This window comes from Zonotrichia albicollis, chromosome 1 (assembly GCF_047830755.1).
Source record: "Zonotrichia albicollis isolate bZonAlb1 chromosome 1, bZonAlb1.hap1, whole genome shotgun sequence".
Classification (NCBI taxonomy): Eukaryota; Metazoa; Chordata; class Aves; order Passeriformes; family Passerellidae; genus Zonotrichia; species Zonotrichia albicollis.
In genome coordinates this window covers 5,231,912-5,248,213 of record NC_133819.1, presented here as the reverse complement: position 1 = coordinate 5,248,213, position 16,302 = coordinate 5,231,912, and positions in this window count along the sequence as shown.

The window sequence follows — 16,302 nt, the reverse complement described above, 5'->3', positions numbered from 1 at the left end:
TACAGGAAAGTTAACTTCTAAAACTGCATGTATTTGTGGTTAAGTGTGATAATATCTAAATCCACTGATCTTCTACTTTATATGGTGGCAACTGCACAAAGAATTGAGATCATCTCTTATTGAGATTAATTAAGATAGTCTTTCCTCTGCTGTTATTAAGGAAACGGATCAGGTGCTGGTCAGATGGCAGGGAAATAAACTTCATGTGTGAGGTTTTACAGAACAAAGAGAAGAAACAGGACAGGACCCAGCCCTCTCCTAACTTGAATAAGAAATGGAATATATATTGATTTACAAGTGCCATACCAAGAAACATCAGCAGGCCTGGGGGGGGATTTAAGAAGTGTGACCAGACACTGTGAATCACTCACTTTCATCACTGTGAAGTGGGGAGGAGGAGGAGGAAAAGGAGAAGGAAAAGGAGAAAGGGAAATGCATTCATTTCACCCAGAAAGGGTCCTGCCCAAGGAGCACAGTGGAGGGAAGGTGAATGTGCTGCAGGTTACACTGGGCTGCCAGGAGCAGGGCAAGCTGTGATTTTTAACCATATATTTTCTACAGTGCTGTACTGAACCAGCTGCAGATTTTATGGATACTCAGTCTTTGAAACAAGTGGAGAATCTGAGTTGTCTTCACCACTAAGGAATCAGAGCTATGCTCTCACTGCCTCTAACATCCAAGAGCTTAAGGACATCCATGTAAGAATTGCAGTTGTTAACTGAAGTTTTTCTGCATTTGAGATTTAGGTTTTTACAGGTCACACTAAGTCAGATTTTTTTGTCTTTCCACATGTAAGCAGTGTTTCAAAAGTGGTTAATGTGATTAATGGTTCTATAAATTTATAACTCATATTAACATGACTTAATTACAACAGACAAAAGCTGTAGATAGTCATGGTTTGGATTTTGGACTGTTGTCATTAACAGAAAGGAATAAATGCACCAAAAGTATCACAGACTTGCCATTTTGTCATTTTGAAGATTCCTTAAATTGTGTACATTGTGTACAAAAAGGTCTCTCAGCAGCTAAATATATGGAGAAAAAATCTTAAGACAAAATGCAAGAGAAATATTTCTCCCAATACCATTACAAAGTTGAGCTGGTCCATGAAAGAACACCCCTCATCTGTCACTAAAACACAGTGAAAATGTTTTTAAGTTTAAAAAAAATTATTTTGAATCCACAATCTCAGTTTTAACTTGGATTGCCAAAGGTTTAGTAGGTTTTTTTAAATTAATTTTTAAAATATTTTTAATATTTTAATTAATTTGTTTAATATTTCATTAAATATTCAAATTACATGGTCTTTTGTCTGCCAGTTTTCTAAATATATTAAAATGTATCTAATCAGAAGTTACTTCTGAACAAACCATTTGAATTAGGTATGTAACTTAATAGTGTCACTTAATAAGGGCATGCATAATGTCATTAGGTTCCTCACTTTTCTTCATTAAATTCACTATTTTCCCTTTTCAAATTTTGAAATCTCAAATTTCAAAAAACTTTTTTTTTTGTAGATATGAAAAACAATCTCAGATCAAGCCAAATAGTTACAAAGAAACCCAAAATGTAATACAACAAAAAAATTTAAAACCTTTGAGACATGGAAAAGGAGCAGCACCTGTACCACAGGAGGAACCTCCAGAGCATCTAGTTTTCCCAGGTTTCACTTATTGATTTATTTGCCCCTCAGTTTATAATGATAAAAGCATTCACCAAGCACAGTACAGCATATTCCACAAATAAAACAGATGCAATTCTGCCTTATTCACACACACACAAAAAAAATCTATTAAAAATAACATCCATTCTAAAGGCTCAAAAACCAAATGTGAGTCTGTATGAGAACAATATTACTAAGCATAAACCTATGTAAGAGAGAGCAATGTTATAAAGCTTAAGGTTATTGAAATTTTTCTGTCTTTGCTTTGAAATAAATATTATAACTACAAAATCTGAAGTTTGTAGATTATATATATATATATATATGTATATGTATATATATATATCTATATCTGCAATTTTCATGCTCAGAAAAAAAACTTCCTCATATGCCTATTCACCTTTCTAGGATTCTATTTTTGATCTAGTTAACTTAATTCAGCCAAATAACAAGTCAAAAACACTGGGGAAACTCCTGTGCAACGAAATAAATAAATATCCACTCCTCCCCAGTTCCACTTTTTTTCATGCCACTCAGGAAAAAAAATTGCTACTCAGGTTTTTTAATGATTTTTAGGCAAATAAAAGGTGACTGAAACCTATAGAAGAGTCTACCACAAACCACCTTTTTTTTTCCTAAGAAGAGAAAGTGCAGTAAACCACAGGACTTACATTATTTTCCATCCCTCTAAGTGAAGGTTCAAGGAGTCACTTCTTTCTGTGCGAGAGGAGCATGATCTCAGCCCAGTTGAATCCCCAGAAATAGTTGGGAAAACCTCCCCACTGCCTTTAGCATCCCTGTGTCCCCTTGCAGCGATCCCTCAGCACTCTGGAGATGCTGTTCCTCCAGGAACTGAGCTATTTGTACATGGGGGTGTTGAGGGAGGTGTCTGTGAGAGCCATGGAAGGAGCTGAAGTGATTGCACAGGATCTCCTGGGAGAGGCTCAGCTGGGGAGGCTCCAAGCTGAGCGTTTCTCCCTGATCCTGTTTCATCCCTGGGTTTCTGAGAGGCTTTCGCAGAAAATCAGGGAGGGAGGGTGGAAAAAGGGGGTGGGAAACAGGGAGGAAAATGTGTTTGTCAACCTCACAGTGGGGATGTCTGTGCTCCAACAGATTGTCTGAAAAAGGTGTTGGCCTTTATGTTTTCTTTGATTATCTCAGTTTCAATTTTCTTCTTTGGTACAGTGCAAAAAATACAAGGGTGGCTCTATAAAGTTGAGGGGGTACCACTTGTCAGTTTTTCTGGGTTTGAATTTAAGGCACTTGAGATGGTGTTTCATGTTCACACTCAGGTGTTTATTATTTCTTATCAGTAAAACAGTCTCACAACCATGAGTTCAGCAGCTTTTCATTAGAAGGCACAAAATGGCCAACAATCTCTTGTTCCAAGGGCTTTCAAGACTAAACTATCCAATTAAGAACTGACACCTGGATTATTTTCCCTTTTAACCCAATAACTGATCCCACAGAGCTGCAGTGGAGACTTTTCTGCCCAATTACAAAATGCCACCCAAACCCATGGAGAAGGAGGAAGAAGAAGCATGAAGAAGAAACCCAGGATGACACCCTGTGCCCTCCATCTTGCTTCCATCCACAACATACTAAAAATCCCAAAACCTCAATTTCTTACCAAGTGACACATCTACACTGCTCTCTATAATCTATTTCACACTTTTGTGGATTCCGGTCTATCTTGAAGTCTGGGAAACTTTCTCCATGGATGAGAGTCAGAGTCAGTGCTGCCCTGGGGGTCAGGGCACCCCAGAGCAGACACAGAAATATTCCCAGTGCCCTGGGTTTCCACATAAAGTGAACTAAAAAACTAAAACTGAAGCTGAGTGTAAGACTGGAGGCATGGTGGTTGTTATCTTTGCGTGTGTGTGTGTGTGTGTGTGTGTGTGTAAATTTATGTGTGTGTGCATGAACATTTACATATATATCAGCAAAATGTCAGTGAATGCATAAGATTCATATATATATATATCATTTAGGGTGTATATGATTGTTCTGGGGTTGCTCAGCCTGGAGAAGACTCCAGGGAGATGTAGAGCCTCTCTCAGTTCCTAAAGAGAGCAGGAGAGGAACTTGGGACAAGGGCATGGAGAGATGGGACAAGGGGAAATGTCTTCACACTGAGAAAAGGCAAGTTTAGGTGAGATATTAGGATGAAATTCTTTATTGTGAGGGTGATAAGGAACTGGAACAGATTATTCAGAGGAGCTGTGGCTGCCCCATCCCTGGAAGTGTTCCAGGCCAGCTGGATGGGGCTCAGAACAACCTGGGATAGGAAAATGTGTCCCTGCCCATGGCAGGGGCTTGGAATCGAGTGATCTCTAAGGTCCCTTCCAACCCAAACCAGTCTAGGATTCTGAGATTCATAATAATTTTATACAGATGATGATTTTAACAAGAAATAAGTCAGAAGCCTGGGAAATTCACTCACTCCTGAGACCTGCAACTCCTCCCTGGCTGAAGCCCCTGTTGGGTAGGATGGGAGAGAACTTTGTCTTTATGGCTGTGCTTGCTCTCCTAGAAAAATGGGATAGGGCTCATTCCCTAACCTTGAAGTTAATAGTGTATTAAATTTCTGTCCATAGAACAAAGTTTTCTTATCCTTCAAAAACAGGGAGAGAAAGCAAGAGCCCACCTCTCTAAGGAGGAACTCCAGCAATTTTAGAGGGTCCTCCCTATCCTGCAGAGGAACCAGAGCTTCCCTTGTTTCTCCATGTGGTTTTCTTAGGAACACAGAGTGTGATATCATGATTAGTCTGGTCCAAAGGATCAATATTTCTGAATTACTCTGGCTGATGAACTTTTAAGACAGAAAGAAGATGTTGTCCCTGCATTAAGCATTGGCTGCACAAGAAAAGGATTAATGTGGCATTCACATTCTCTGAAAAAATCCCTTAGCCCAGGATTTTTCTCCTGGCAAGCTGAAAACCCTCTGAAAAAAAGGAAAACAATTCTTATCTCATTTGTTTCTCCTGTGTTGTGCTCACGCATGGAATGTGTTTGGAGATTGTTTACCCACAGGTGATTGTTCCATTGGATTCTGCTGTGAGTTGTTTTCACTCTTTGGCCAATCAGTGCCAGGCTGTGTCAGGACTCTGGAAAGAGTCAGGGGTTTTCATTATTATCTTTTTAGCCTCTGTAAATATCCTTTCTGTATTCTTTAGTGTAGTTTAGAATAGCATTCTTTTATATAATATAGTATCATAAAATAATAAATTAGCAATCTGAGAACATGGAGTCAGGTTCATCATTCCTCCCTGCCACAGGGATCCTTGCAAATACAATAGATTAATTATTAGACACTAAAGAGAGACGCTAAGAATGATACAATCACTACAGATACTTCACTTTCAGGATGTCAGCACTGGTTAAAATGAGGCGAATCCAAGGAAAGCAAACTGACCTCTGGGTGGAATTTGAGATGGTGCCTCTCCAGCAAGAGAATGCATTAAAAATGTGAGCACAGTTCTGAAAAGATCATGGTGCTGGATCCTTCCCTATAACAAATACTCTCAGGATCAATAAAACAATTTGTTAATTCTTTCTTGTTTAATCCTTGGCAGCTTTTAAGTAGAAGTTGAGGTAGAAGAGAAACTTTCAAGGGAAGAAGTAGTCCTGCAACATCCTGAGAAAAATTCTATTTTTTTTCTCTTGAATTTCGGTTTGTTGCCAAATCTTTAAAGTTACCTTCTTTCAAAACAGGCAGTGATGTGAGGAAGGGGGAAAAGAATTCATGGTGGAACACCAGATCTCCACCTCTGATGTGCTGGTGGAAAATTGCTGTCTTTTGAAAAGAGCTTTGCTTTATTAGGCTCTAAATGTAATTGGCGTTGCTGTAGAAAGTTCAACTCTGTCTCGGAGGCTTTGGGCACAGGAAGTTTGAGTTCATTGGAAGATGCACATGTGAGATGGTGAGGAAGACCATCCATAAATGAAATTAGAAAATTTTGTGTCAGGTTAAAGAGATAAAACACTTGATTAATCCTCCTGACTTCTGAATTGTCACCACTATCCCACTTCAAAGTGGGATATCAGGTACAGAACAAATTAAAGTCATGTAATCTCTTGTTCCCTCCAAGCCACCTGTCTGTCATAGCTCCAATATAGCTTTTAAACCATCTGACATTAATTTTCTGAAGTGTGAGCTGTTTGAAGCTTAGGTATCAATGAAGGTGGGTAAAGTTCACCTCCATTGTACAAATGTCTGCACCTTCCATTCATAGGAAAAGAACAGACAAATAATAAGGGTAGATTTTAAAATATATTTATGCCCTCTAAAGAAATACATAGATGCCAAATTGGATTTTCAGTGAGAATGGCATTGCAATCAAAGTGACTTAAGCTCCTAAACACTTTTAAGAATGACACCATGAAGGGTCTCTAGCACCAGTTACACAGACAGCTTTCCTATCCATCTCCAGTGCTAATTTCAAATTACATTTAACATAAATTCAGAGATTTCACCTGAAGTTCCTTACATTTCACCCAAAGTTAGAGATTAATAGCAGACCTGAAGCAGCAGCTGGACTTGGCCTCCTCTGTCACTGTCATATTTTCTGGAAAAATCCCTTTGCCAGGATTTCTTCTCCTGGGAAGCTGAGAAGCCCGAGAGAAAAAGAAAAACAATCTTATCTCATTTGCTTCTCCTGTGTTTTGATGCTTTGGAATGTGGTTGGAGATTGTTTATCCAACATGTGAATTGTTTTTACTTAATGACCAATCACAGTCCAGCTGTGTCAGGACTCTGGAGAGAGTCACAGGTTATTCATTAGTATCTTGTTAAACCTTCAGTAAGTATCCTTTATTCTTTGGTGTAGTTTAGTATAGCATAATTATAATATAATATAATATAATATAATATAATATAATATAATATAATATAATATAATATAATATAATATAATATAATATAATATAATATAATATAATATAATATAATATATCCTTCAAGAACATGGAGTCAGATTCTCAATTCCTCCTCCTTCTGAGAACCCTGAAAATACCATACTCCTCCCTATGAGTCAATCTTCTGTACTTGAGAGGAAATAGAACCTGCACTTTCAAGAGACAATAAATAATTATTGTCACCCATGGGTGAAGAAAGCAGGAAGGCATCTTGTGTTTATCTCTGGCTCCCCAGGTCCTTGTGCTCATCTGGAGATGGCCCAGACTGAATCAGAGATAGGATCAGCTCTCAGAAACTAAAACCATCCCAGGGTGTTTCTGAACTGAACTTTCTTTTACAGGTTTCTTTCCAGGCACATCCTTGTGTGCACTGAGCTATCCAATCTCGTGGTGAGGAGGTCACTAAATCCTCCCTGGCAGCCAGCCTGGTTCATCCCAGTGGCTGCTTGGAAAATCAGGTGTTTCGCGTTCTCTGTGAGGCAAAGTAGCTTTGGGTCACAGCTCCCTGCAAAAGGCAGCAAATGCATGAAAAATGCAGAGTTATTGAATTGCAGGAGCTGAAAAAAATTTAGTGGAAGGTGAGAGAAGCAGCATCCTGAGCTCTCCTGGCTGTGCTGATGAAATCTCCCTTGGGAATAAACTGGGATTTAGATGTGTCCCATCTCCTCTTAAGTGTGTGGGGAGAAAAAAGACAATCCCTGCTGGACAGAGAAGGGTGAGGAACCTTTGGCATTGACTTTTCCTTCCCTCTCCAAAATTAAATCCTTATTTTTCTCCACTGGACTCAGGGCAAATCTGTTTGAGTCCCCTCTACCCCATTAATAGGAAAAGTGAAGTATCCCCACCTCTAGCAAATTCAAATCCAGAGAGCAGCTGGAGGGAAATAAACCTCAAGCTGAAAGAAACTTTAAAAAGTAGAAATGTGAATGCTGCCATCAGAAAATCTAAACCTTGCTAAATGAAGAAGAAAATCAAAATGCATTCCCCATTTGTGAGGAATAAATATGGAAATATTATTAAAAATTAAGGTGTTTAGAGGGGAAATATGGAGAGGTATTTAAAGAGCTGAGAGATATCTGCATTCACAAATGATACAGAAATGGCTTAATGGAAGAGGGCAAATATCTGATAGTAATGGATATTTGAACTTAAGAAAAATTAATACTTAGAGACAAGTGAAACATTCATGTGATGTGTGTTTGCTATTAGAAAAGAAGAATATTCATTAAGTATAAAGCAGTTTAATCTTAAATAAATAATCTCTGCTCAGCTTCAAGTGAGAGTCAAATTATCCTTCAGTTTTACCCTCCATATCTTAGCAATAACTTTGAGGTAGGGAATGGTTACTTAAAACCAATACAAAGTAATTTCATTTCTTGTCTCTTGTAAAAAAACTACCAACTTATTTCTGTGTGATTCCTGATGATGCTGTAATTGATATGTGTGTACACACTAATCTGTTATGATAAATGGTGCCATTTCATGGCCATTTAGGAAGTAAGGAATGGAAGGTAGATTGTGAAAAATTATATATGAAATGCAGCAATCAGTATCTTTCCAGGTTCCTACATAGATTTCATCACTATAGTAACAGAAACACAATGGTGAATACAATGGAAGCTTTAATTGAGAGAAAGAGGATAGGTTTCATGAGTGAAATATATTAAATATATTTCTGAACTCTCACAACATCACCAGATTTGGTAAAGATTAATTTCTGGCTTTTCCTGAGAAGTTAGATATGATTTGGAAATCTCAGCTGTAAAATACTTTTACATTTCACAGTCCCCTTCTTTTAAAGATACAGTGTGGGGTTTTGTTTGGGAACTGGTCCTCATTTTTCATGGCATAAGGATTCATCAGTCAGAACCATTTCAACTGCATGATGTGGGAGAAAGGAGATGAAAACCAAATAAGAAGTGTTAATGTCTAGTTTGTAAAAACAGATCTGAATTCTTCATCTGGAAGAGGAAAAATACAAAGTGTTGTGATGTTTTTCCTTCACTATTGTCTATTTGGGATATGCAAAGTAGAATTACAGAGTCTTTAATCAAAAGGAAGCTTTCACATTCAGTATCCCTCTAACTAAAATAATAAATTATAGCTTTTGAATTGAAAGCATTATAATATCCAATGCCAACCAGCACAGACTGGAATGAATTATTTTGCAACTTTAATGCAAGCAATATTTCAGTATAAAAATTATGGTAGATTTAGAATTGCTTAACTGACACAGTTTTGCACAGGTAAGATAAAGAACCTTGTGCTTTTTTCCCTCACTAGGATGAGGTTTATATAATAAATTTCCTTTTTTTTTTTTTTTTTGAGATCAACTGTTTATTTTATTTGGTTAATGAAATCATGGTACGAAAACTCACTTCCCACATGTTGCCTGTCAGCTCACGAGTTATGTTCACCTGTGCATGTTGAAACTTTTCAATGTTTTGAGATTTTTTTTATAACACAAGAGAAACTGAGACCTCCTGGCCAAGAGGGGAATTCCCCATAAATTGCTGTTTATGGGATGAGTATTAACATATGTGGGATTTGTGGTCCAGTGTGAGACCGAGGGAATGCTGCTGCAGAGAGCTCCCAGTGATTTATGGAGGCTGTTTACTGCACAGAGATTAGAATAGCTTTTATCATACATTACACTGCTACTTTGCTTTAAAAGACTAGCTGAACCCATTTTCTGACCCACATAATAGTGAAGTCTTAAATGGTATAAAGTAGCTAATTGACATTTTTGTCAAAATAAAAGACCTAGGATAAAGGAATCTCATTTCCTTTTGTCAGAGGGTGAAATTATATTTAAAAAAAAAACCATGATGATGTAAAATTCAGACTCTTTTGTATGGATAATTGTTATTACAGAGTAACAGGAAATTGCTTTCCCTGTAAGTATGTATTAAAATCATTCTGTTACACACAGTAATCTCCAGCTTGCTAAATGGTCCGATGCACGTTTCCATCAGGAAAATTTGCTTATCACCTACTCAGATGGAAAAATATGGATTGCTCTTCTCTCTCTCTCCTCAGTGGCCTATCAGAATAATTCTAAGAGAATTAGAGTAGTGAAGGTAATAAAGCTGTAATATTAATATTCCTAATATTGCTTCATCAAGGAGCATTAGGTGTATCTGGAAATTTCCCTCACTGTCCCAGACAGTATATTTATGGATATTTACATGTTGAAAATCCTTCTTTATTTATATCAAATATATCCTTTTTTTTTAATTAATGAAGAAGCAAAACACAAAAATTTCATTATCTGAGGTAAACCAGAGGCAGCTTTAGGTACTTGAAGATATCACACCCAGGTCCAGATGGGTCAGAATAAACCACAGCCTTCAGGAGAGGCAGATTTTAAGGACCTCAACACGGAGTACAGTGGACGAACTATTTAATACATAATAAGATGATTGACTAAAGCATCTGTTTGGCAGAGTGTGGTTTTTTACAGTCTGTATTATTTATCAGACAGGAAGAGCTGAAAAAAAAACTCTGAGTGTCAGACACTGTCTAGAAAATGAGGTGTCCTCTTTTACAACGCAAAACAATTGTAAAGGAAGATCTAAACTGCACAAACCCCAACAGATCAGTGTGCCAGGTGATGCACTGGGAACCACACCCTTTATTCTTTCCACCTTACCTAGGGCAGAGGAATTTCTCCCTGCCTGCTCTTTTCAACAGTTTTCTGCAGGAATTTTCACTTTTTCCTTCGTAATCTTGATATTGTAATTCTGCACCTATAGCATGTGTCTGTGAGGTCTTTTTGTTTCAGCATCTCCACCTCTGGTTTTGTGGTTTCCCATCCAGTTGTGACCTTGCTGGCTCTTGTAGTCTATGGTACAACAGAAGTGAGTGTATGTATTTTTTAAAGAATTTTTTCCCAATTTTTGTACATTTTCAGTCTGTCTTTAAACTTCTTGTGTAACGAGAGTGTGAAAAGAGGCCAAATTCATGGCCAAGGCATCAGTTCATTACCACAAATCTTTCCAATTTAGTGTCTCAAAACAGCTGAAGAGCCCCAGCCAGTGCTGCTGGTTTGGATTCAGCAGGTCCATTCCAGGTGGGATGTGTAAATCCTCTGAATGAGAGCCCAAATTCCTGCTGTGCATAATCTACCATTAAATCTGGGAACAGCAGCACAAATGGTTTGGGAAAGGAGAAGAGTTTTGTGTACAAGAAGCCACCCTAATCAAAGGATAATTCTCTGGGTATCTGCAAATTGTTATGTCCTTTGAGCCACAAAGTTTAATTAATGGTATTAAAAATAATTAATTACCTTTTAAAATATATGGAATGTTTCCTGTATTTTTTTTTTTAAGTTATGCTTACGTGGAAATTAAGACCTTTTAAACATCAGTGATCAAGAACTTTCTTTAAGGAACAGCAAGAAATGACTAATACAAATATACAGTGAAACCATCCAGTCATTTACACAAAGGAATCTTCCTCCAGCTCTTTAATGGACTAATGCAGGCTGGATTGTAATGGGGCTAATTTGCTCAACACCTACTTAAGGAGAAGATGCTGGGGTGCCTGATTTTTTCCCCTCTCTTGGGTCTGAAAAAGCAATATATTGCCTACGTGAAAGCATCTGTGACACTTTGATAGATGCAGTGAGCTGCAGCCAATGCATAATTGGATGATGCGAAGAGGAGTGTCTGAAATTGCCTCTCAGAAGCCAGGCTTTAAAAGTCTATCAAATTCAGCAAACAGAATGTGAAAAAAAAGGCCAAAATTTGTTTCATCACTCATCTCACTGTCAGCTTTTCAAGCTGAAACTGGAGCTTTGAGTCTGTGGCAACAGGAACACAGCTCGAGGGTCAAAGGGATTTTCTCCTGCTATGAAATATGTAATGTTCACATCACCTGCCACAAGTGTTTTTGTGTCAAAATAATATAAAAGCAGGAGGAAGCAATGATCTGAAATAACATCAGTGTCTCAGCTGTGTAAGCCATCCTAATATTTCTTGCAAGGTTTGAACTTCACTGCCCTACAGAGGAGAAAGTTCAAGGCTCCTGTTGTCAGTACCTGGTATAACATACTATGGATACATGAGCCTATTTATACCTATAAATGCCAAAACTGGATGTTTTCTTCCCAAATAAATCAAAGGTTGTGTAGTTGTGGGCACACTTTTATGTTATGAATATTTTTATTCCTATATACTTGCATTTGCTGGGTGCCAGACATGAAACACATTCAACAAAAGATTTGTAGAGGTTGGTTTGATTCTCATATCTTGTCCATCGGATTTTCACCATGAAATTTCTTGCAACACATAAAATATAAAGAAATTAAGGTTGGAAAAAGGGAAAAAGATGGAAAAAGTTGAGAGGGAAAGGGAAGGAAATGCTTGTATTTATCTACAAGCTTTATACAACATCCCACTCAGTTACTGAGCCTACTCAGTTCTCTTGAAATTAAATTAAGTTTCTTTTTCTCTGGGTGTGAGGTTGATTTTTGACACACAGGATCTTTTCCTTTCCAAAAAAATCATCAGTTCACAATACCAGAGCTGGTGCATCAGGGATTACTTTTTAAGTTAGTAAAATCTGGTGATGTTCACACACACACACAGAAAAGGGTCCATAGGAATCCTTACAGCAATGTTAGTACATTGTTAGTACATAAAAACCTTTATTTGTGAGATGTTGGAGCCATCAATAGTCTTTGGTTTAAAATTCAAGCACAAACTAAAGATATGGTCATAATAGCTGGGTTTGATCACATCCAAAAGATCTCAAAATTATTGGGATTTATGGGACCATGCAAGCATGCTCTCACCTTTCACTTACAGTGCTGGGCAACTTTAGGACTCTATTAATTTTTGGGGGTACATTATATTACATTATATATAATTATGTGATTCCTAAGTGTTTGGGATAATACAAGATTCCTGGGGATTTACTCTTCTGCCTGGAGCCTGAGGTCAGGCAAAGCCTTTCCTCTCTGCTGGGGTAAAAGACTTGAAAATTCAGCTTCAAATTTAGCAGAACTGGCGCCAGGAAAAGGCCACCAGCCTTATAAACCCAGTAAATTCCTCTGTGTTCTTCCACACCATAGAAAGATGGAATTAGAAGCCTTGCAAGCAGGATGGAATAACATTTGGTTATGCAGAGAAGCAGGTTTACTAAATCACCTTCAGAAAACCAGGAAGTGTTTGGTGAGAAAATGGTTTTTACTCCTCACTTACCATTTACAGAGATCCTCTGCTTTAATCCATGAGGGATGGACACTGTGACCACAAAGCCAGGTTTGAAAATGTGCATTTTCCAATGAGGAATGGCCCACTGAGCATTGAGATGAGTGGGGCACTGAGGTGGCACCTGGAAATGAAAGCCTCTGCCAACCCAGCCCGTTGTTTTCCCTTTACTACAGCTGAGTGTGGCATTCAAATCCATTAAATCTCATCATCAAACCTGGAAATATGGAGACAGATTTCAATTTACTTCTTATATATAATTCATGGTGTGCTATGAAATATTATGGAGTTAATTTAATTGCACTGCAATTAAAATACCTGTTTCTGTGTACATAGGTAAACATGCAAAATTTAAAACCTTAAATTAAGATGGTTGTTTTTCACTGTTTCTATAAGCATTGAGAGGAGGAAATGGGCTCTAAAATAATAATTTTTGCTTTTACCATTGCTCTGTCTTTAACAAATAGAAAAGCTTTTCTCTAAATGTTTGCTCATTTGTACTCCTGACCCTGGATAATTTCAGAAAGAAGAACAGCCATGCCTGCTTCTCAGAGTCCAATCATCCACACAGATTCTTTCAGCTGTTCCAAGCTTGGAGCATGAGATGTTTAATGTCAAATTGATTTATTTCAATATATTTGATTTTACTTGGGATTTTGATTCAGCTGAATGATACATAATATGCTGGAATCTTTTCCCCTCCCACTCCCTCAGGCTGCACTGAGATCTCAGAAATGCTCGTTAGGGCTCAGCCTTGATGAAGAGCTCCTGGAACTCTGTTGGGTTCTCAGGAATTTGAGCTGCCTAATGAGCTCCTGCTTTTTAACCAACAGCCTTGGAAACTTATTTATCCTGCCTGGATAACAGCCCAAGTGGAACAACATGTTTGCTGTTGAACTTTCCAAGAAAGTTACCAACCCAAATTTTGTCCAGGACAGAAAATCATTATGACTGAAGGCAAAACTCTTGCTAGCCTCCAAGCAGTGTGGTATTTTCAGGGTTCCCCCTGGCAGGAAGGAAATTATGAATCTGACTCCATGTTCTTAGAAGGCTAATTTATTATTTTATGTTACTATACTAAAGAATAGAGAAAGGATACAGACAGAAGGCTTAACAAGATACGAATGAAAAACCTGTGACTCTTGCCAGAGTCCTGACACAGCTGGCTGTGATTGTTCATTAAGTTAAAACAATTCACAAATTCAATTGTTGGGTAAACAATCTCTAACCACATTCCAAAGCAGCAAAACAGAGGAGAAGCAAATGAGATAATATTGTTTTCCTTTTCCCCTGAGGCTTCCGGCTTCCCAGGAGAGAAATCCTGGCAAAGGAATTTTTAGAAAATATGATGGTGACATAAGCAGCATCCAAAGTGACACCCTTTGAGCTCTCCTGGTCACAGAGGGCTGTGACCAGAATCTCCCCCTAGATCTTGTGGACTCTCAAGGTTGCTGTGCTCAGAGGATGACTGCTGAAAGCTGCTGATGGGATCTGGGCTGACACTCCTACTCCTCAAGGCTCAGCATTTCATCCTCTGAGAAGATGCAAAGGCATCTGCCCTGAGCACTTCACTGAACCACAGTGGGAATTTTCTCCTTGCACAGACTCCTTTAGGTTTGTGTGTGTGTGTGTGGGTCTGATGCAGAAATGTACCAGGAATGGTGCATAACTGAGTTACTGTTGTGCTTAGAGCAAATTCTATAGAATCTTTTGTTAAATTGTTTAAATTAGGTTATCAGATAAGTCCTGCTAAATTCAAATATTGTTGAAACCTTTAGGCCTGAACTGTTGGTCAAGTCCTGGGCTAAATTTGGCAGGATGAGCCCCTGTGAACCTTGTGACCCAATAGGAGCATTTCCCTTATTCCTTTTTATCCTTGTGTTTTCCCAGGCTTACTCTTTTCCATCCCCAGCCTTCACACAGGTCCTTTTAGGTTTATTTTAGTTTTAGACTGATTGATTTGGGTTTTAGCCTGATTTTTCTCTGTGTGCTTTAACCACCTAATAAGTACTACAGAGAACCTTGCTAACAACTTCATCACATTTTCATATTGAACCTGATTTTGCCAGTGATTCTTTGAGCAGCCTAAAACACTCATTTATGGCAAAATCACAGCACAAACCTAAGGTTACGCTCAGCAAAATACAGCAACATAAGATTTCAATCACAAAACTTGTGTGAGCTCCATTGCCCTCTTGTTGGTGGATTCCCAGGTGTATTAGAAAGTGCAGCTTGCACTGATTTTACCCAGTCTTGTACATTAATTCTCTCTTTCCTATCTGGATTTTTGGAGTTCTGTATTATTGTCTGTTTGTTAAGGGCTGAGCCCCTCATTTAGGAAAGGAAGGGACATTGACTACTACCCATCATATTTGATGTTCTGGCAGTCATGGGATTTGTCTTGTGCAGAGCTGGCAGACAAAACATTTCATAGGAGGAAGCTGAAGATAAGTGCAATGGACATAATGGACATAAGCACAAGTGTTTTATTGAATGGGGTGTCAGAGCCTGATAAATGAGGGATCGGCACCATGTATGTTCAGGAAGGAAACGTCATTCTCTAAAGATGCTGTGGAGGAATCCCAGTGCCACTGTTTTCATTGAAGCTTACTTACTATTATCTCAATGAAAGGGGGAGAAATTTTCTGTTGTTTCTGTTCAGGATGGGGTGGGGGGGAAAGAACAGCTGGAAATATTTTGGTGAATTTCTGTGCACAAATGTTAGAGAATCTGTCTTCTCATGCAAACACAGATTTCTGGCTGCAGCACTTACAGGCTTCACTGGTAGCAGCAGCAAAAAATATACCAAGTGAAGAACACAAGGATGGCCTTGTATTTGCCTCATCATATCTGTGTTGTTACTTCAGCCACAAGCACAAAAAATAGATAATTGGAGTTAGGGTATGAAATCTTTGCTGATGAATTCTGCAGAGACTGCTGAGACTGGTAGCATTACTAAAATACTACCTCCAGTTCTATCCTCTTCAAGAAAGATACGAATATATAAAAGAAAACTTAAAAAAGAGCTGTTCTTCCTGATGACCACTTTAAATTGTCCCTAAGGACAAATTCTACCAACGTTTGGGCAGCAAAGTAGGGTGGCTGTTGTCTGAAATCTAACCTAAGGCTAACCTAAGGAATGCTCCTGCACAAACCCAACTTCCCTGGAAACTGGAGAGAAAACTTCAAGTGCTGTCAGTCTGCCCAGAACTAGAACAGTTCTGCATTAAGGTAAGGACTGTCATTAATATTAGCTTGGCCTCTCTTACCTTAACTCCATGGAACCACAGAGCAGACAACTGCAACAGATTTGCCCAAACAGCTATTTTTTCCTGAGGAGTTGCCAAAACATCTCTATTGCTCTTTCAAAAGTCTCTGAAGATCAATAAAACCACTTACTAAGTTGATGCCTTCACACATTTTCCCTGGAACTGGCAGAGCAAAGAGTCACAACTTGTGCCACCACATTCAGCTCTGACACTGCTCAGTGCCTTCATCCAAATAGAT